The sequence below is a fragment of the Toxorhynchites rutilus genome, chromosome 2 (genome assembly GCF_029784135.1).
Source record: "Toxorhynchites rutilus septentrionalis strain SRP chromosome 2, ASM2978413v1, whole genome shotgun sequence".
NCBI classification, from domain to species: domain Eukaryota; kingdom Metazoa; phylum Arthropoda; class Insecta; order Diptera; family Culicidae; genus Toxorhynchites; species Toxorhynchites rutilus.
Genome location: NC_073745.1, coordinates 180,290,362 through 180,303,057, shown reverse-complemented (window position 1 = coordinate 180,303,057; position 12,696 = coordinate 180,290,362). Strand labels below are relative to the sequence as shown.

The 12,696-nt window shown below is 48.6% G+C and overlaps 1 pseudogene; it reads right to left on the bottom strand.

Moving 5' to 3' along the window:
- Positions 1 to 10,920: 10,920 nt before the first annotated feature.
- On the bottom strand, positions 10,921 to 12,364 carry LOC129766461 (probable elongation factor 1-delta; annotated as a pseudogene).
- Positions 12,365 to 12,696: the final 332 nt, after the last annotated feature.

Genomic DNA, 12,696 nt, shown 5'->3' with positions numbered 1-12,696 from the left:
CTTCTTCAAATGTAAACAGTTTACCCGATCTTAAATTATAATATTTCGAGTACTTTTTTTTTTTATCCAAAATATATATTTTTATTAAGGCTCATATGGCGTCAACCTGACGGAGCCGGGAGTTCAATATTTCGACAATGTTTGCCTTATAACTATGTTAGTAATATGTAACCGATTACTCGCGGTTGGCTCGAGGTTAGTATTACAAGTGTTTTCGTAATTGTGATGTTGCTGTCTCCAATGCTATGTACCTGTGCCCGACACGGGATACTTCCTTTTGGGATGCAGCTGACCATTAATCAGCAACGCCCCCTAGTCTGTACCCCATATCTAGCGTGGTGCGTCTTCTCGACTCGAGGAATCCAGGATAGAATGGTCACTAGCCGGCGCAAACATCAGCTCGTGTAGAGTTGTCATGAGCGATACAACCTTTGGCTCTTGTTGAATGATCAGTGGACTGCACAACCTTTGGCCCGTGTATCTGTAAAGAGTGTGTGTATGTATTGCCGCGACTAAGTAAAAGTTTATAGATCGGATAGGAGGGATATGAAACAGGGACACAACGAAGGAAACATCATTAAACGTTGACATCGGCGTTTCTGAGGAACTTTTTTTTTTTTTTTTTTTTTTGGCAGACTTATCTCACTTCTTAACTAGGCGAACCTAGCCAGAATTTTCACCTGCCCCCGGGCTTCTGAATGCCAAAGGGGGACTAGGCTCTGCGGAATGCACGTATCTGCATGCTTGTGCTGTTTCAGTCCTGACCGAGAAATTGTCGGACAATCGCGCAGGTGCTAAGGATGACCGACTTTTGGATGCCGGCCAATTCCTTCTCCATATTCAACACCTTTAGCGCTTCCAGAAGTGTCTTCGGGACAATTCCAGTTCCAGAGAGAACGACTGGAACAATTCTTGGGACCTCCCTTAGCCCCCACAGTTCCTTGAGCTCCACGGCCAATGGTCGGTACTTGCAGATTTTTCGACCGTGGGTCTCCTCCAGATTCTGGTTCAGTGGAATAGCGACATCGATGATGGTGACTTTGCGGTCGCTCTTGTCGTAAACCATTATATCTGGGCGGTTGTGGTGGATCGAGAGGTCGGTCAGAACAGTGCGATCCCAGTACAGCTTGAAACGGTCATTTTCCAGGACAGGTGCAGGCAGGTACCGGTAGTTTGGTACGTTGTCTTCCAGTAGAGCACATTGGAGCGCCAGTTGTCGATGAACAATACGGGCCACGTTGTTGTGGCGCTCGGTGTAGGCTGCGTTGGCCAAAACGGGACAGCCTCCCATAATGTGCTCTATGTTTTCACCTGGTTGATGGCACATCCGGCAAATGTCATCAACGTCTTGATGCCAGACGTACCGCCTGCAGTTTCTCGTCGGCATTATCCTGTCCTGGATGGCTATCATGTCGGCTTCTACTACTGAAGAGAGTTCACCACGCGTTAGCCACAGATTAGATGCGGCCTTGTCGACGTGTGGCCGATCCAGTTGATGGGGGTGGGCACCATGCACTGCCTTCTGCTTCCAAGCTGCAATCTTTATAGGATTTTTATAGGATTCGCCACGAACCATGTCTCTTATGAACTCGCCGTCATAGACCTCGTAACCTCCGGATTCGGTAAGCTGCCCTTTCAGCATATGGACACAGCGGCACTTGTCAAGGCCGAACTCCATGCAGATGTCCCTGCTTATGTCTTCGACAACCCGGATAGCTACACCTAGATGCTGACGTGAATCAGCGTAGACCTTGAGATCATCCATGTAGAAGGTATGGGTCACTTCTTCGTGAGCGCCGTCGCCATACCTTATTTTATAGCCATGACCGTTTCTATTGAGCGTCCTACTGAGGGGGTTCAGTGCCAGACAAAACCAAAGCGGGCTGAAAGAGTCGCCTTGGAATATCCCCCTCTTTATCTGCAGCGTTCTAGACTGCAACACATTTTCCCCATCACTGAGGTGCAGAGACGTACTCCACTGCCTCATCGCATGCTGCAGGAACCTAACGACGACGGGATCAATTTTGTAGAGCTCCAATACCCGGACGAGAAACGAGTGAGGTATGGAGTCATAAGCCTTCCTGTAATCGATGTAGGCCATACCTAGGCTCCGATGGTTATATACCGCCTGGCCGACTATGGCTGCGTCGATGATGGCCTGGTCTTTGCAGCCATGCGTATTTTTCCTGCATCCTTTCTGCTCTTCTGCGATGATGTGATGTTGTTCGCAGTGAGCAGAAACTTTGGCGGTAATTATGCTGCTCAGTATTTTGTACAGACTCGATAGGCACGTTATCGGTCTGTACTTTGATGGGTTCAATGTGTTGCTGTCTTTCGGGAGGAGGAAGGTGACGCCACGGGTGGCGAATTCAGGAAGGTTGTGTGGGTCACGTAGCACCTTGTTGAAGCACTCAGCTATCTTTGGATGTGCGACGGTCAGCTTCTTGTGCCAAAAGTTCTGGACACCATCGGGGCCCGGTGCTGCCCAGTTCCTCAGGTACCGCGCGGCTTCGCGGACATCGTTCTCTCCGACGATGATAGCTGGCATCTCTCCAATTTCACCACAACTCTCCTCCTCCCGTCTTAACCACATTTGCCCTTCGCGATGTTGTACTGGGGTTTCCCAAATACCAGCCCAGAAGTTCGTCACATCGCTAATATCTGGCAAACCTTCGCGGTAGTCGGGCTTCTCGTCGCTAATGTGGTCGTAGAACGCTTTTTCGTTATCTCTGAACATCCGATTTTGTTCCTGGCGCTTTGCAGAGTCAGAGTAACGTTTCAGTCGTTTAGTTAGGACGCTCAATTGCTGTACCAGTGTGTCGAGTTTTTCCGTCAGCTGGTGAGCTCCCAGCTGGCGAAGTTCAGTAGGCCGCACGATCACAGCAACTTGGCGACATAATTTCACCGATCTGCTGCCTCTTTTGTACGCCATCAGTCTTCCAATTGCGGCGCGCTTGTTTAGGATCCGTTGCTCCAATCTCCTTCGCCATGGAGGCTCACGCCTTTCACGGAGATGTTGGAGCAGTCCGCCTCTTGGCCTAATACGGTATCCTAAACTTTTGGCGGTCGCCACAGCAGCACAGTAAACTTTCAGTTGCAGCTCCTCCATGTTCTCAGCATCAACCAAGTGCAGCGGAAGAACGTGCTCGTTCATGAGCTTTACTGCACTTGTCAGCCTGCGGGAATGCTGCAACTTCGGGATCCTGGGGCGCGACAAAGGGTCCGTGTCGCGGAACTGTGAGATCGCCTCGTCGTAATGGAAGACCAGATCGCGTAGTAGTTGTTGATCTGGCTGTGGATCTTCCGGCTCAGGGGGTTGTTGTACTGTGGCCTCCACTGGTGCTGATTCGCGTGCCCCACTCGCGAATGGATTGCTCAGCCGTACTGAACTTCGTCTCGACACATCGCTTGCTCTGCTTGTTCTGGAGCTTAGTTCTCTCTGCACCTGCTGCTTGATCTCGTCGACTTGCGTTTGGGAGAGCATATTGTTGCGTACAATCGCTCTACGCCTCGCGTTCATCGCGTTTTGGTCAAGCCTCCCGACGAACTCTGGATACGCTTCCTCGAACATTGCGAGTATTCGAGGGCGACCGCTCATGTCCGTCTCCAAAGCAGTGCAGATGTAATAGGCGCGGATCACGAATTCATTCATTTCGTGTGTCCACATGATCCGTCGCCTAGTAGTACCCACAAGTGTGGACGACTGTCGTCTGACAGTCGCAACACGCCTCGTAGGCGCAGCGTTTCGTTGGTGATGTCGATGGCTGCTGTTTCCGTGTGGCGGTAGCTCTTCGGGTTGAACCCGGCTGGTGGCCCGCTCTTGCACCTCGCCCTCCAGCCGCTGGCCGCTCGCTCTTACTCCCGTTCCAGGACCAGCTCCAGTTCGGGGACCCTCCTCGGGCGATCGCATTCTAAGTATTCTTCGTGAACGTAGCTCCATTTTCTGGGTGTATCTCCTTTGCCCGGGAGACAGCGGGTTGGTTTTTTTTTTGGCAGACTTATCTCACTTCTTAACTAGGCGAACCTAGCCAGAATTTTCACCTGCCCCCGGGCTTCTGAATGCCAAAGGGGGACTAGGCTCTGCGGAATGCACGTATCTGCATGCTCGTGCTGTTTTAGTCCTGACCGAGGAATTGTCGGACAATCGTGCAGGTGCTAAGGATGACCGACTTTTGGATGCCGGCCAATTCCTTCTCGATGTTCAACACCTTTAGCGCTTCCAGAAGTGTCTTCGGGATAATTCCAGTTATAGAGAGAACGACTGGAACAATTCTTGGGACCTCCCTTAGCCCCCACAGTTCCTTGAGCTCCACGGCCAATGGTCGGTACTTGCAGATTTTGCGACCGTGGGTCTCCTCCAGATTCTGGTTCAGTGGAATAGCGACATCGATGATGGTGACTTTGCGGTCGCTCTTGTCGTAAACCATTATATCTGGGCGGTTGTGGTGGATCGAGAGGTCGGTCAGAACAGTGCGATCCCAGTACAGCTTGAAACGGTCATTTTCAGGACAGGTGCAGGCAGGTACCGGTAGTTTGGTACGTTGTCTTCCAGTAGAGCACATTGGAGCGCCAGTTGTCGATGAACAATACGGGCCACGTTGTTGTGGCGCTCGGTGTAGGCTGCGTTGGCCAAAACGGGACAGCCTCCCATAATGTGCTCTATGTTTTCACCTGGTTGATGGCACATCCGGCAAATGTCATCAACGTCTTGATGCCAGACGTACCGCCTGCAGTTTCTCGTCGGCATTATCCTGTCCTGGATGGCTATCATGTCGGCTTCTACTACTGAAGAGAGTTCACCACGCGTTAGCCACAGATTAGATGCGGCCTTGTCGACGTGTGGCCGGTCCAGTTGATGGGGGTGGGCACCATGCACTGCCTTCTGCTTCCAAGCTGCAATCTTCTCCTCCACTGTCTGCAGATTGCAGTTGAGTTGGTACTCCGCTTGCGCCAAGTGCAGAGCGCTGTATCCTCTGTCGGCGGCGCAGACAGCCCGGTATAGCGCGTTTTGGTTGGCGCGTTCTGCGAAGTACTCGCGCAGTTGTCGTACCTGGGCAACACACAGTGCAGAAATGTCGACGATTCCAAGTCCCCCTTCTTTGCGTGGTAGTGAAACTCTCTCCAGTGCCGATTGAGGATGGTGCATTCCGGCCTCTTTGAATGCTTTCCTCATCCTCCTCTCAAGGTCCTCTAGGTCAGTTTTGCTCCATTTGACTACACCAAAACTGAAGGTCAGCAGGGGAACCGCGAATGTGTTGATCGCGCGTACCTTGTTCCCCGCGTTGAGGAAAGTCCTCAGGACACAGTTCACTCGACTCAAGAACTTGTCTCGCAGCTCCGTCTTGATGTCGGAGTGGCGAATCCCGGTGAGCTGTCGGAATCCAAGATATTTATAGGATTCGCCACGAACCATGTCTCTTATAAACTCGCCGTCATAGACCTCGTAGCCTCCGGATTCGGTAAGTTGTCCTTTCAGCAGGTGGACACAGCGACACTTGTCGAGGCCGAACTCCATACAGATGTCCCTGCTTATGTCTTCGACAACCCGGATAGCTACACCTAGACGCTGACGTGAATCAGCGTAGACCTTGAGATCGTCCATGTAAAAGGTATGGGTCACTTCTTCGTGGGCGCCGTCGCCATACCTTATTTTATAGCCATGACCGTTTCTATTGAGCGTCCTACTGAGGGGGTTCAGTGCCAGACAAAACCAAAGCGGGCTGAAAGAGTCGCCTTGGAATATCCCCCTCTTTATCTGCAGCGTTCTAGACTGCAACACATTTTCCCCATCACTAAGGTGCAGAGACGTGCTCCACTGCCTCATCGCATGCTGCAGGAACCTAACGACGACGGGATCAATTTTGTAGAGCTCCAATACCCGGACGAGAAACGAGTGAGGTATGGAGTCATAAGCCTTCCTGTAATCGATATAGGCCATGCTTAGGTTCCGCTGATTATAAACCGCCTGGCCGACTATGGTTGCGTCGATGATGGCCTGGTCTTTGCAGCCATGCGTATTTTTTCTGCATCCTTTCTGCTCTTCTGCGATGATATGGTGTTGTTCGCAGTGGGTAGAAACTTTGGCGGTTATGATGCTGCTTAATATCTTGTACAGACTCGATAGGCACGTTATCGGCCTGTACTTTGATGGGTTCAATGTGTTGCTGTCTTTCGGGAGGAGGAATGTGACGCCACGGGTGGCGAATTCAGGGAGGTTGTGTGGGTCACGTAGCACCTTGTTGAAGCACTCAGCTATCTTTTGATGTGCGACGGTCAGCTTCTTGTGCCAGAAGTTCTGAACACCATCGGGGCCCGGTGCTGCCCAGTTCCTCAGGTACCGCGAGGCTTCGCGGACATCGTTCTCTTCGACGATGATAGCTGGCATCTCTCCAATTTCACCACAACTCTCCTCCTCCCGTCTTAACCACATTTGCCCGTCGCGATGTTGTACTGGGGTCTCCCAAATACCAGCCCAGAAGTTCGTCACATCGCTAATATCTGGCAAACCTTCGCGGTAGTCGGGCTTCTCGTCGCTAATGTGGTCGTAGAACGCTTTTTCGTTATCTCTGAACATCCGATTTTGTTCCTGGCGCTTTGCAGAGTCAGAGTAACGTTTCAGCCGTTTAGTTAGGACGCTCAATTGCTGTACCAGTGTGTCGAGTTTTTCCGTCAGCTGGTGAGCTCCCAGCTGGCGAAGTTCAGTAGGCCGCACGATCACAGCAACTTGGCGACATAATTTCGCCGATCTGCTGCCTCTTTTGTACGCCATCAGTCTTCCAATTGCGGCGCGCTTGTTTAGGATCCGTTGCTCCAATCTCCTTCGCCATGGAGGCTCACGCCTTTCACGGAGATGTTGGAGCAGTCCGCCTCTTGGCCTAATACGGTATCCTAAACTTTTGGCGGTCGCCACAGCAGCACAGTAAACTTTCAGTTGCAGCTCCTCCATGTTCTCAGCATCAACCAAGTGCAGCGGAAGAACGTGCTCGTTCATGAGCTTTACTGCACTTGTCAGCCTGCGGGAATGCTGCAACTTCGGGATCCTGGGGCGCGACAATGGGTCTGTGTCGTGGAACTGTGAGATCGCCTCGTCGTAGTGGAAGACCAGATCGCGTAGTAGTTGTTGATCTGGCTGTGGGTCTTCCGGCTCAGGGGGTTGTAGTACTGTGGCCTCCACTGGTGCTGATTCGCGTGCCCCACTCGCGAATGAATTGCTCAGCCGTACTGAACTTCGTCTCGACACATCGCTTGCTCTGTTGTTCCTGGAGCTTATTTCTCTCTGCACCTGCTGCTTGATCTCGTCGATTTGCGTTTGGGAGAGCATGTTGTTGCGTACTATCGCTCTACGCCTCGCGTTCATCGCGTTCTGATCAAGCCTCCCGACGAACTCTGGATACGCTTCCTCGAACATTGTTAGTATTCGAGGGCGACCGCTCATGTCCGTCTCCAAAGCAGTGCAGATGTAATAGGCGCGGATCACGAATTCATTCATTTCGTGTGTCCACATGATCCGGCGCCTAGTGGTACCCACAAGTGTGGACGACTGTCGTCTGGCAGTCGCAACACGTCTCGTAGGCGCAGCGTTTCTTGGGTGATGTCGATGGCTGCTGTTTCCGTGTGGCGGTAGCTCTTCGGGTTGAACCCGGCTGGTGGCCCGCTCTTGCACATCGCCCTCCAGCCGCTGGCCGCTCGCTCTTACGCCCGTTCCAGGACCAGCTCCAGTTCGGGGACCCTCCTCGGGCGATCGCATTCTGAGTATTCTTCGTGAACGTAGCTCCATTTTCTGGGTGTATCTCCTTTGCCCGGGAGACAGCGGGTTGGCAAGGCCTCCATGACCCGGGAGGCCTTCCCCGGGAGAGATATAGCGCTCTGACTCGCTCGCACCCCCTCACTTAGCCACTTTCGACACCCGTTCACGGAGCCAAGACCAGGTGTGTGTTTCCAGTTCACGCCCGATCTAAAAATGTCGTCATATGATCTTCGTGGAGGCGTGAGATAGGAACATTTGAGACCAACAGGTAGGCTCCTACCCTAGTGTTGATCCCCATTTGAGAACCAAATTGAGAAATTGTTTTTTTTTTTTTTTTTTTTGACGTAGGACTACGTCTAACCGGAAGATATAGGTGAAATGGAAATCTAAACACTGAACAAGTAGGAAAAAATGCAAGATTTGGAACGCTTATAACTCGAGCATTTCTCAATAGATCGCAAAGGTTTTTGCATCAATTGATAGGAAATATATCTACGCATCTATCATAACGAATAACATTTCATTTTTCATGAGATAAATAATTGAATAATTGTGAAATATCAAGCATTGTCAAAATGCCCTATGTGCCCATTTTTGATTGGTCCATTTTGTGCTCCTCAAATCGTACCGACCGAAACGGGCAACCAGAGCAGCAGCGAAATAGAATGAAGCACGATTGGAAAGGAAAAAGAAAAAAATTAACGAAACATTGGTCGCAGTCTCACACATGCGTAATTCTCGAGCCAGCCAGTCAGCTTAAAAATCCCCGCTCCGCTGCCGTAACGATCATTCTTTGTGTGGACACCGACTGGACAACATCGTTGCTGGACGAGCTGGACGGCGAGGGATCGAGTGCCTTTCTCAAGGCAAGAGGGTGGAGGTGGTAGCGCTGGAGTAAAAGTAGAGTAGAGTTTTCAAAGGGCCTTTCTCAAGGCTAGAGACGAATGAACTGCAAAAGTTTAAAGTCTCTATAATACAAGACCTTCCTTCCTTCCGTAACGATCATTCTCATTCAAACCGTACACCACATCGGTTCGCATCACAACACATCAACAAACCAACCCAAGCAGCCATGTCTGGACATGGTAAAGGAGGAAAAGTGAAGGGAAAGGCAAAATCTCGCTCGAACCGTGTTGATCTGGAGTTCCCCGCAAGGGTGTAGGTAGGCCGAGCGCGTTAGTACCAGTGCACCAGTCCACCTAGCCGGCGTTATATAGTTTCGGCCGCCGAAGTGATCGAGTTAGCAAAACTGCTCGTGACGATGAGAAAATCCGCATTCGGAACAGAACACATTCGGTCCGGTGGACATCAAGACAACAGGCAGTTGCAGCGAGTGGCGAGTGGCAAACGCAATCGCAAAACGGCATCAGGTAGCAGAAGAAAAAAGTTTGTTCTTTATACAAACTGCTTTGGTGGCAAATCCAGACAAGGCGGCATCGAGGACGTTCGAAATGGTTTTTTTTCAAAACCACGAGTACTAAGTTTTCTAAATTGGAACCATTCCATAAAACAAGGCGCTTTTCAGGGCCATTAAACCTTCCAAAAAAGAGTGTAGGAAATACAATTCAATGCTTTCTAAAACATCCAAAATAATAATAAAACACAAATTGATTTTTCCATAATTTGTTTGCCATGATCTGAGTATGTGAATTTGGCAGTTGTTCTGAGCTTATTGATAGTTGGGGACTTTCCTGATTATTCAATTTTCACCAATTCTTAAATTGTTTCCAGATTGAAAGTACAGTAATTTACAATTAGTTCGACATTTAGCTAATTGGACGGACATGTAATGCGACTTATTTAGTTGGACATTTTTGTAAACATAGAGATCCAAATTATGACCCCACATTGAAAGTCGACACTGTACCACTGTCATCGCAAATGTTCAATTACAGGTTAAAATCGCCTCCAATGCGACACTGAGTGGTGCTTCGACACGTCGCATTAAATATAATTTACTGTACAACATGTCACAAAGCTGGATGGGAAGAAATTTTGCAACTGTTAAAGCTGTGGCGAGTGGCAACAAATCGCTAAACAGGAAGGTTTAGCCGAACAAGATGGGGATTTCGAGTGATAACAAAACAATAAACTCTTTAGATTGAAGATAATTTTGTGATCCTGAAAAGGACCCTTTTTAGCCTGCATGTGAATCCAACGAGCGAACAAATTGTAATGAATGTATTTTTTTGCCATCGCTCCCTTTTAACGCTCATTCGTTCGTCTCGTTGGACTCGCCCCTCTGGCTGGGTCTGCCAATTTGTCTCTATCCTGTTAGTGTGTACCGCTAGAGTATAAAACACGCGGACCCCAAAAAAATATCTTATTTTCTTTCAATCCGTAAACCCGTGTGGTTGTACGGCATCGGCATCGTGGACGTAACAAAGGAGGGCAAGTTAAGGGAAAGGCAAAGTCTCACTCGAACCGTGCAGGTCTCCAGTTCCCTGTTGGTCGCATTCACTGATTGCTCCGCAAGGGTAACTAGGCCGAACGGATTGGTGCCGGAGCACCAGTATACCTAACAGCGATTATAGAGTTTCGGCCTTCGGAGTGCTCAAGTTGGCTTGCAAAGCTGCTCACGACAATCAGAAAACCCGCATCAAGAACAGAGCAGCTTCGGTTCGGCGCTCTTCAAGGCAACAATTAGTTTCAGTGAGTGGCAAAGTGTTTCTCCGGCACGTCGCATTAAATGTAATTTACTGAACAACATGTCACAAACTGGATGGGAAGAAATTTTCCAACTGTGAAAGCTGTGGCGAATGGCAAACGCAATAGCTAAACAGGAAGGTTTAACCGAACAAGATGGGAATATCGAGTGATAACAAAAACACAACACCAAAGGTTCTTTTCAGAACCATCAACATATTCTTAAAGAGTAAACAGTAAACTAATCCATTTTTCAGGTAGATAGGTAGGTATTCACGTAGGAGAAGAAAATAAAACAATATATTTAAAATATATATTTAACAAAAGCTGTCCCCTTTGTATAGTCCTACGTCACTCCGGTTATGTCCCCGACATTACCCACCCGTCTTTTTTTTTTTGGCTAGGTTCACAAATTTCAGTTCTTTTATTTTGAACATCTAGAGTTTGTATTGTTTCTGTTGTTGTTTTGCGGTATTCAAGTGTTAAAAAGTTCAATTTGAAAAGTAGGGCGATACAAAGATTACACATAATTGTCCAAGTTGTAATTGTTTCTAATGAGCATTGGTTTACACAGACGCGTTAATGACAGCTTTCTAGATCTTGTTGAACGCGGCAATGTCCACACTCTGGACGTAATCTTCGATCTTTTCGATCTCCTCTTGCAGCCAATCGACCGACACCTTATCGTCCTCGATCACACAGGATATCTGAAGCTTGTGAATTCCGTAAGCTAGGGGAACCAGCTTTGATGCACCAAGAAGCAGACCATCGGTGCTGATTTTGCGAACCTCTTGTTCCATCAATTTCATATCTGTTTCATCATCCCACGGTTTGATGTCAAGAATGATGTTTGATTTTGCGATCAGAGCAGGTTTCTTAGACTTCTTAGCGGCGTAGTCGGCTAGTCGCTTCTCGCGTAGTTCAGCTGCTGCCTTATCTTCAGATTCATCATCCGAACCGAACAGATCAACATCGTCATCATCTTCATCTTCGTTGGCAGGTGCTGGAGCTTTCTTGGCTGGTGCCGGCGCTGCTGCTTTCGGTGCTACCGGGACCATTGAACCCGTCTCTAACGACTTTACACGCTCATGAAGATCGATAACCAATTTGTTCAGGCCATCAATGACCGAACGCAATTTCTCATTTTCCTTCTCGACCGTTGACAGACGATCAAGAAGCTCGGCACCGGGACTAGCGGCTAGAGCAGCGATACCATCCATGCGTTCAAGTGAGTTCTTGGTGTGCTGTCTAGCCTTGGAGATTTCCGACGCCAGCGTGCATTGTGCCGGGGGGAATGTACTAATCTTGTTTATCTCCTCCGTAATATTTCCACAAAGCTTATGTGCCAGATTCTCCTTCTCCTTCAGATTCTTGGTATTCTCTTGCTGACTTTTTTCGGTTAGTATAGTGTTGTTAGTTGCCGGACAGGTGGTATTGCCAATCACAGTCTCGGCTGCGGCTTCCTGGCTGGCTCTATTTTTCTTGCTTTTTTTTAGCCTTTTTCTTAGCTTGCTCTTGAGATGCTTCCTCTGTTGCAACGGGTATTACAGGCTGTGGTGCCACCACTTGTTGATTGGGCGGTACTACAATTGCAACCGGTATAACAGGATCGGGTGATTGTGAAGTATCTTTCTTGTTTTTCCTGTTTCTCTTTCTCTCTTTTTTCACCTTGGATTGTTCACCATTAATAGTGTCGGCGGCAGCTGGGGCCGGTGACGATTGCTCCATCTTGGGCATCTCTGGTTTTGGCTGGACTTGAGAAGCCACAGACTTCTGCGTTAGATTCGGACAGATGGAATGCTTGCGTGATTCTCCAACTGAATGCTGTGCTAGGTACTCGTAGTATTTTTTCTCAGCATCATCATAGTTGGGTTTTTCTGTCCAATGTTTTTCGCATGCTAGATAGGAATTCGAGTACTTGTCGTAGGCAATTTTGAGGTTTTTCCGAACTTGTTCGTATATTCTAATCATTTTGTCGCTGTGTTCTTTTCCATTTGGAACTGGTTCGCTATTTGTGTCTCTCAGCTTTTCATATTCCGTTCCTGAACTTATTTGGTTTCTTCCAAAATTATTAAAATATGGAGTAAAACCACTTGATGTGTGTGAAGCATTATTTATTGCATTCGCGATTTTGTATATATCCGTGTCCCATTGATCTTGGCTTTCCTTTATCAGGGCTCGAATTGCCGATGTGATTACACGGTTCGTTCGCTCAGTGTTATTCACCTGAGGAAAGTAAACTGGAGTAAGCCAATGTGTTACCCCATATTTTTGTAGCAATTGTTCAAATTCCTTGGAAGTGA